Source organism: Vidua chalybeata, chromosome 3, assembly GCF_026979565.1.
Source record: "Vidua chalybeata isolate OUT-0048 chromosome 3, bVidCha1 merged haplotype, whole genome shotgun sequence".
Classification (NCBI taxonomy): Eukaryota; Metazoa; Chordata; class Aves; order Passeriformes; family Viduidae; genus Vidua; species Vidua chalybeata.
This window is the reverse complement of record NC_071532.1, coordinates 93,931,062-93,940,998: the sequence shown is the minus strand read 5'-3', so window position 1 is coordinate 93,940,998 and position 9,937 is coordinate 93,931,062.

The window sequence follows — 9,937 nt, the reverse complement described above, 5'->3', positions numbered from 1 at the left end:
GGAACCGGCAGCTCTGAGCACAGACACCCTCTTCAGACTGGCAAAGGCCATTTCATTGACTAGCAGAGCTTCTCTAAAGTATGCCTTTGAGGGTCACGTATCTTCTAGACATCTTTCTGTCGCTATGGATACAGTCTGCCTACAACTCAGTGTGGATGCAGTGTGCCCAGAGATGTGAGGCTCTGCAGTAGAAATGAGGATGGTTTTTTTGTAAGTGCACTGCCCACTGTAAGATGGAGCTTGGGATCCAAGAAGGATGTTGTCAGGAGACTGTCATGGCTTGTCCAGCCCTCAGACTGTTCCCCTGATTGCTCCATTGGCATGGACATGGTGGTCAGTAATGGCATTACCAGGGAAGATGCGGAGTGTACCAAGTATGACTACAAGACTCTCGTGGCGATGAGAAAGGGCATGATGGCTCTGAGTTCTTTCTCGGTAATCCTCCAGGGTCAGAGGGAAGAGCTCAAGGATGATTGGAAGGATCCTGTGGGCAAACAACTGTTTGCAGACCTGGTAGCATCATCAAGAATTAAGCTTTCATTACTATTTCTGAGGATTTGAGAACTCCTAGGAAGATAGAGAACCACCTCAGCAAGTGGGAAAAAATTGTCTCTGCCAGCTGGCCAACCTGCTAAGGAGGGATTTCAGCTAGAAAATATGAAGAAAAGGAGGAAATGAAATTTTCTCAACCATCAGATGAGAAAATCAGAGATGGTTGGCAAGCAAAGGATGCAGGGTGATATGGTCAGGACAGATACAGTAATCAAATCAAAATCATCATGGTAATCATGATGGCAATCATTGAAATAGGGTTGAAGACACTAATTATCATGCCATATATAAGGGAATGATGAGAGGGCTGCATTATGGAGAAGATTTCCCACTTCTAGGAAATCAGCAGAACTATGGGCTGTACACTAATTCATGTAAGCATGGGGAACAAGCAGGAGGAAATAGAGGACTGTGTGCAGTCTCTAGGCCTCTACAATGCCCATTAAAAGAAAGGCTCATTCTGATGATTCAGTTGTACTTTACAACTTTGTCTCATCCACAATACTGTTGTTTTGAAGATATATCAATGAAGTGGTGCTAAACTGAACTGTTGCAAATTCTTAGGCTCTGAACCAGCTTCTTTTGTTCTCTGATGTTTTGAATGACTTCTCTGTGGCTACAGTTAAGGATGAGCTGTATGAGTATTGTTAAGTTGGGTGGAAAAAAGAGATAGTGGGAAAGAACAGATGTCCTTAGAGACAGCATCCTTTTAAAGTTAGGAGGACTATAACTGACACAATAGAAAAGGCTTAAGTCACAAGAACCTTTCTTGTGATTTAAACTAGAATCTTTAATCAAAATGACCTCATCCCATTTGCACTGTCAAATATGTCTAAAGCTACACAAAGTTCAGTTTTAAAGACAGAGATCACATCTATAAAATATAGGGCTTTTGCAGATTAGTCCAGATTTTGAGGCAGCTTTTTAAACGAAGTTCATTCTTTATCAGTGTACAAGGAAAAAGAGATTTGTGTATTTTGTAATGAGGATATATATACATCTATGATAAGGACATAAATATAAGAAAACTCCTATTTCTCACTTTTTTTTTTTTTTTCTTAAATAGATTCCAAATGGGAGGGAACCTCACGATGCACTTCAGAAGTAAACTTACCATAGGCCACATATCAGGCAAGTCCTGTGGCTGAGAGCAGGCTTAGTGCTGCACTCCCTGGAGTAGCACTGGCAAACTCCTGACACTGATGCCAGGTTTGGTACCAGCAGAGATTTATGCTAGCACCAAAAATGCTTAAAGTGCATTTAAAATAAATTTTTCATTAGACATGAAAAAACTCTACTATTACACATTTCCAGGTCCTAGAGAGAAGAATCTGAAAAGCTAATTTATTTGCATTTGCAAGGCCTATAAAGTTGGTACAACAGTGAAGGCCAACAATAATTCTAGCTAGTTCCTTATCTTTTTGAGATATTTGCCTAAATTTGGAGTTACAGTTATAGTTGGACTGAAGATCTAGTTTTATTTTTGGATTCTGAACACAGATACCAGAGAACATGAGAAAATAGCATTAAATGAATTAGAGAAAGGAATTCAGCCTCTTAGTAAGGCTAAGGCTGGATTAGAAAGAGATTTAGCATCTCAGAAGAGAAGACTGAAGATCTAGGTTAATTTCTGGATTCTTCACTGCCTAGAGAACTAATCCAGGGGTATATAAACAGACAATGGCTTTTGCTTACTGGGGAGGCAGATGTGAACTGCTAGTTTAAGAAAAGCTGTAAGATCATCCCAGGAGGAATGCAGGAGCATAGTGTTATTGGCAGTGCTTGAAAAGCACAAGGGCTGTGAAAGACTTGGTGCTAGAGCAGCAAATTGGTTTTGGTTAATTGTCTAGATGTTACTGGGTTCTGGGTTCAGTTATCAAAAAGATAAAATTTATCTTTGAGAATATGAGCAGAATTCACCAGCATGTGAAGGGTTTATCAGTAATGCTATGTGTGAAAAGTATGAATTAAGTATATCTGAAGAAAGCTTTGATTCAACGTTGAGAACATGAGAAAGTGAAAAAGATCTTGTTTTCAGGTTTCTGCAGTTCTGCACTCCAGAATGCACAGTATCAGAGGCTTGAAGTGGGTCATGTACACAATATAGTATAGTGCACAACTGTAGAGTACAAATAAAATTTATTTTGTGTGGCAGTTTAACTTTGAAAGCAGAAACTAAATTTTTTTGTTTGTTATGTGTGACTTACAATGATATGTTAGCGAGTCAAATAGGTCAGAATGAGATGGACCGGGCTAACAAGTCTATTTTTTGGTTTATATTTCATTTCAGTTCAGAGATTCAGACCAAGACAAACTGAAAATGTGGGCTACATGTAACCCCTAAGGCTCACAGAGTCAGGGACAGAAGGGTTAAATTGCTAAGATGATTTTTGGAAGAAGCACAAAGGCAGAAAACAAGATCTGAAATCTGTAAAAACAAATTTCTTTTGATTGTCCTCCTGTCTTTAAAAATTCTAACTGCAATAAATAACCTCCTTTTTCCAACGATCAATGCCTACATCAGTATTACACAGGCTTTCCAAGGCCATCCCTCATCTTGCTTTAGAAGATCCTGAACTATATTGTTACCAGCTTAGGTCTAGAGCATCTGCTTTATAGCACCATGAAACAAGCAGAAATATAGCTTTAAATAATATATGCAACCTAAATATGCTTCAAACCTAAAGAAAACTCACCCCTATTGCTAAACATTTATTCCAGATCTAGTATAGTTCCAGTATAAACACAGATTTTGGGTATCATATCTTCTAGTTCCTGAGACATTCACCCTTACTCTAGCCTTAAAGACAGTTTTCTTTGAACACAGCTGTTTTAGTCTATACAGACTGGGCTAAATAACTTTTTCCAGCTGATGATGATCTATTATACTCCCTTACAATGATACACCCACCCTAAATTATGCAAAGCACATTTGAACAAGAAATAAAACCATTTATCCAGGCCACTTGTAGGATCACTCTAATTCTGCAAAAATTAAACCCACAAAATTCCCAAAGATTTTCAGCTCCTCCTGCACAAAAATTACATTTCGCTATGAATTGTAGCCCTTGTCTCAGCTATGCTTTAAGGACCCATAAACTCCTTTACAGAACCTCTTGGTCCTGTGTGCTCTGCTCAGTCTCACAATAGGCTTCATTTCTTTCTCTGATCTTCTCACCTATTTCTATTCCTAAACCTCACTAGAACAGTAAATTCTCCAACACAATCATCATAAAGACTCAAAAGAAATAAATCACAACATTTACCCTCATTCTGCCTCTTCCAGTTACATCTTGAAAGACTTCTGTTCTTAGCACTATCCCATACCATAAAACTAGCCCCAGACTTTACCTTTTACAGAGAACGACGCTGTCTTCCCTTGCAGAACTAAACTTCTCATTCAGACCAAACTCAGTTATAATTTGTCTGGTCCTACAAATTTCTCAGAAAAGATGAAGCCATTATCCCAACTCTGTAGTCATTGTTACTATAACCCTTCTTCTTATTTTTAAACTTGTTAACAGTAGTGTGTTCCATAGGAAGGAGTCTCTAAAGAGTACCTTCTAGGAGATAGCTCTGTGGCTACCCCAGCCTGCTACTGTGCAGTTAAGACAAAGGAAAAGATTGTGGTTATGGCAAAATTCATTCTGTTGTCAAGGAATGCTACTTGGCAAACTGGGACTTGGGCTGGCATGGGCAAGGTCTTGTATCTTACAGTTAATTCCTAGGTTACTGTAAGCTGATGATAAGTGTAAGAATAAGATTTGACTTCGGTGTTGGTAGTACTATTGGGGAGAGGAGATCATAGACATTTCGGGATATACCCACAGTGCTTCCACCTGCTCTCCTGGCACCTCTATGTTCCGCCCCCCCTCTCAGTTTTGAGATTCAATTTAAGCATAGGGGTGATTAATTTCTTGAGGTTATTGCTTGATCTTGATAAACTCACAAAAATTTGATGAAGGCTGGGTCTGAAGGCTATTGTATCCTTTTTCTTCTTAACCTGATATCAAAGTATATATCTACCTTCAACCAATCTTGGGTCTGCCTGGCTTGTAAGATGTCTTCAGCATCAAGTTCTTCAATATCTCTGCTGCCCGCATTAATTGCATCACTGTTCCTAATCTTCGGTCTCACTTTGCATCTATTAGTCATAACTGCCAGAGAATGAGCCATGACTCCCCCACTCCTGTTGGCACCAGATTTTATTCCAAGACTATGAGCCTTTTTTCTAATACTGTATTATTAAATTTTGGTCCCACTTTCTAACACTTCATAATGTGCTGGGCACTATTATCTTACCTAAAGTTTTAGGGGGGAATGAAATCTCCTGGCTAAGTGTCTATGTTTTAGGAAAAGGTGTGAGGTTCTTAAATAAGACACAGTAAAGACTTAACTTTTCTGAGCTCTCAAGGGCCAAAAAAGCAAAACTTGAAATTACAGAGGTGAATAGGTTCCATTTAGTAATTTCCAGTCTATAATTCCCATCTATTGAATTATCAGTGTTATTGATTTATTGAAAAATCTCTTCATGGTTTTAGTAAAGGTTCTGCTTAAAAGCATAACAGATATAAATTCAAAATGTGATGTGCTGGATGTGATACACATAAATGTTTTAGAGCTGTTTATCTACCTACTAGAAGTATCCTTTGGTATGGTAAAGAGGCAAGGGTCTGATAAGGACCAGGGACAAGGGCCAGCTGAGGCCTCCAACATAGCTTCTTGCAGCTCTTTCACAAATGCTTTGGCAGCAATCTGATCCCAGGTTACACAGCTGCACTGTATCAAAGCTGGCCTTAACCACAGGTGGTCAAACATCTTGGAAAGCGGAAAGGAATGAAGGAGCTGCTGTTGGCACTCAGACCCAAGACTGGGTGGGGAACACCTATCCAATTTTTTAGGAATAAACTCTTACCATGAGAACTGAATGAATGAAACGAATGCTAACAGAAAAGAGGCACCTAAGAAACCAGCCTCACAACTAATTTGTCAGTTGTATTTGCTGTCAACATTGTTGCAGTCCACACAAAAGTGAAACCCCCAGGTTAGCCTGCTGATACTATATCTAAGATAAAGACATAAAAAAGTTCCAACATACACAAAAGATAATTGTGGCACAGTCAATACACAGTCAGATCTCCTGTCACACTTTGTAACTGATATGGTTGATCTAATCTATTCCAGATCTAACTCTTCAATGTTCTTAACACCCATCTTTTGCTATTCTTTTACTCCATGCTGTAGGCTTTCTACATTCAGAAGTTCCACTTGCAAACACATGCATAGAAGTATACAAAAACATACCATGTCCTTAATCACAAAACAAATGTCTCTGAAAAATTCTGAGGCAGCTGCTTATCTTTCATCCCAAGGACAGAATCTTCATGTCTGTTAAACTGCCTCATTCCTGAAAATCAGGTGCCAGTTAAAGTATCAACAACTTCCTAATCATAATAGATCCAGGGCCTGTATATTACAGACATCCTTTAAAATAAGCCATAGAATTCTATGAAGATCAACAATTTAATTTCTCTTAAAGAAGTAAAATACATTGTGGTCCATGGATATACTAATAGCTCCTGAGAGTGCTTTTCATGTTCAGATCAAGTAACTAGTAAGATCTAGCCTTCACTTTTAGTCAGTGCTAGACCACATTTGACATGTGACCTTACATTCCCTGCATGAATTCCTGCAGCAGATCTAGGATTTTCCAAACTGTCTTCCACAAATTGGATAGTTTGACAACTTAAAGGTGTCTGGATCACATTAAGCCACTTTAAAGGTCTACAAATGCTTCCAGGTTACCCTCAGGCTGATTTTATTGGGAGACAACCATTCCCTGTGAATTTCAATGTCATTGTACTTACCCTGTGTGCTGGTTTCCTTTTTATTGCGGTCTGCTGATCAGAGCAACACCTTTTAATCCTTTTCTTTAGTTATGGAGCTTCTTGTTCTTACTGTTCCTTCTGTAGCAATTGCTCTTACTATGCCATAAGTTCTTGCAAGTGCCCACAGGTTCTCAAAGCTTCTACTGGGTTTGCTGCTGCTGCCTTTACGTGCACCTGTAGGTACATTTGCTGCAACTGTTGCTGGTGATGTGCTGCTACCTCCTGGTTTTCTTAACAAGGAACTCTGCATTTTCTACTGGAAACAGCCTTGCTGCCGACATTCTTCCTCTCAGGTGGTCTGCTTTTGTCTATGGTCATCACAGGATCACTGGTATCACTCCACTGAACAACTCTTGATCAATGGTTCAACACAAAGCAAATGCAGCAAGGCTACCCAGGGAACAACAACAAAGTCCTTCTTCCTTGACTAGACATTGTTTTTTCACTTATTACAGAAGAATCAGGACACACACAATGGCAGTCCCACACTTTTAAAATCCACAAATACTTGATAAATTGGTATGCAAGCTCTTCTACTCCTTCACCGGGGTAGGAATTGACAAGCATGTGTGTATCATTTTATTATTGAATACAGTCAATTTGCTAGATTAAAAAAAATCCACATGAACTCCATTTGAGGGAACTAACAAAATTAGTTCTTGTGACTCATCACTGTATTGCTGGTAAAGTGAAAGTATTCAGAACAGGAAGAATAGATTGATTAAATTTGAACCCTGCAAAGCTTGCATAGCTAAAGTAAAACGAGGACCAGTAGGCATTATATGGGTTTTAGTTTATTTTCTAGCAAGTATTGATAGATGGTTTATAAAGCTACCAGAACTGAGGAGCAAAGCATAGTGATCTACAAGAATATAATGAAGGTCAGAAATCATAATTGTTATGGCTCTTCAATCTAGAGTAGAATTAGTTATGCTTCCAATAAAGGTTTCTCAACAGAAACAGCTGAATTTTTTTTAAGAGGGATTTTCAAGATCTCCAGGTATGCCTGTAGGTCTGGAGCTATGACCTTTGCTTCTGAAGCAAGTATGATCATATCATATAAAAAATAGAGTTGGTTTTCAACAACTCAAAATAGATTTTAGTGCATGTGATGGCATCCTGGATTACTATTAAGCAAATAGTTTTATCTGGAAATGGGCTTGAGTTTGGGACTTTAAAGATCTCAGACAAGTGCTTTACAATTCAAATATCTGGTTGAACAGGGTAAAAGCTGGATTTAACAAGCATGGGGTTTTGGTCTTTTTTTGGTCAGGACTTCCATATGGAAAAATTGCCCTCATCTATTGGTTGCTCTTTCCAATGAAGGACCCACCATCTGTGATCACCTCATGGTGAAAACAGATCTCCATCACCTATCAAAAGTCCCTGGATCCTCCAGGAAAGACACATACCAGAAGAGAGCAGAGACCAAGAAACTACCTGGTGCAAGGAAGCAGGAGTTGAAAAGGAAAGCCACTGACATTCCTGAGGAGTCCCTTTGAAAGAGGAAGAGAGAAAAGAAGGAGGAGAATGATAGAAAATTAAATCAGAAAAAGAATCAAAATCATTACAGTGTTCAGCTAACAGACTCCAATAAACTGAAATCATCAAAAACTTAATTTGAAACCCAGAAAAAAGACCTGCTTCTCCTGCCACTGTCACATGTCTATTGCAGTCTGCACCAAAGTCAATCAAGGCGGCCCAAAAAGAGACACGTAACTGAGACTGGTAAGCTTCCTCCCATGGATAACACTGCCAGGAACAAGAACAGCCACAAGGATCCTTTGCTCACCACGCAGAGGAAAGTGAAAAGAAACAACACAGAACTGTCAAAGGGTGTCAAAGGATCTGTAGAAGATATCACAAATCATTTCTCAGTGCTTTCTTTACCAAATGGTACCTTCAAGTTAAGAAGGCCTCTAATCATTTCTGAAAAACAGCATTCAAAAAAATGCTATTTAGAAAAGAGCAAGAGGCTGAAGCACAAAGCTAACTAGGCTAACAAGGCTGGAATGTCTTTCAGCATCCAGCAGAGGCTGCCCCTTTATTCACCAAATATGGGATTGCCTTGAAACTGGATGTGCTAGAACCAAAATCAGTTTACAGCACATTTAGCAACACCATAGTTCTCATCAAATTCATTATGACCTTGAAACCATTTGCAGACTCCTCAGTATCTTCACATGGAAAAATCTTTGCCATGTTATGAATGTGCTGCCAGTCCACTTTGCAAATGGTCATGTTTGGTTACCTTATTCCAGGCTCCTGAATGACCACTTCAAGAGTAATCCACAGTAAAACAAGCACCTTCTCCAGATGCTGCAAGAACAGACTTGCCTTCTCCTCTTTATCCAATATCCTCTCCTGCTGGTTCTGTGAGTTGTGAGCTGTGATCAAATATCAACAACAGCATTGGCAAGAATGGCATTATCTAGAATGTCTTCACATCAGAATATATTTACTCTCACCATTTGGATCATCTTGTGTCAGGGTGTTTTGCAGATAACCACAGGTTAAGAAACAGTTCCTATCACCTGTTTGAATCTAAGGTCCCCAAACCTTTCATTGGAAGGCACAAGCATTCCCTGTTTAACTACTCTACCAATAGCACTCTTGATTTCATAAGCCTTTACCACATGCTATCAATCATAATTTCCATGTTGAAAGTCCTAATGCATTTAGCTGTTCCCTGTATAGAAGATATTTCAAGTATCTGATCACTTCTGTCAAACTTTTCAGAGCCTCATCCAGTGCTAATATATTTCTGCAGTGGGTAGGGAGAGGGGAACATAGCTGCAGACAGATCAGCATGCTCCATGGAGAGGGAAGGAGTGGTTTCCACCATGTTTGTCTGTTCTTTCTTAAATAGTTCTTAATATTGACTTGATTTTGAGCAACAGGATGACATTTTTAACAGAACAATCAATTTTAATTCAGAAACAACATTCAGAATAGTAATTAATTCAATCTCCTTTCTCTGTAAAATCTATACTATCTATATTGATTTATATGAATCAACTTATATTAATAATATTAATATACTATTAATAATAATATACTATTAATATTGTTTATATTATCTATATTAACCCCATCTGAACATCAGCTCTATCTGTACTGAGTTTCACCTGCCATTGCAGTGACCATGCAGTCTTACATGGCTCTTTCCTACTTTTTTTCATGGTCAGGCTTTCCTGAATATCTTAATATCAGTAAACACTGCCACATTTCCCAAGAAATGGCTCATTTATTAAAATGCTGGAAATTATCAATCTTAGCACAGATTCCTGAAGGGCTTTATGGGTAATTTTACAGAATCACAGAATTAACAAGATTGGAAAAGACCTTGGAGATCAACAAGTCCAATGTATGACCTAACACCACCTTATCGACTAAAACTATGGCACTAAGTGCCACATCCTGTCTTTTTTAAACACCTCCAGGGATGGTGACTCCACCACCTTTCTGGGCAGCCCGTTCCAGTGCCCAACCACTCT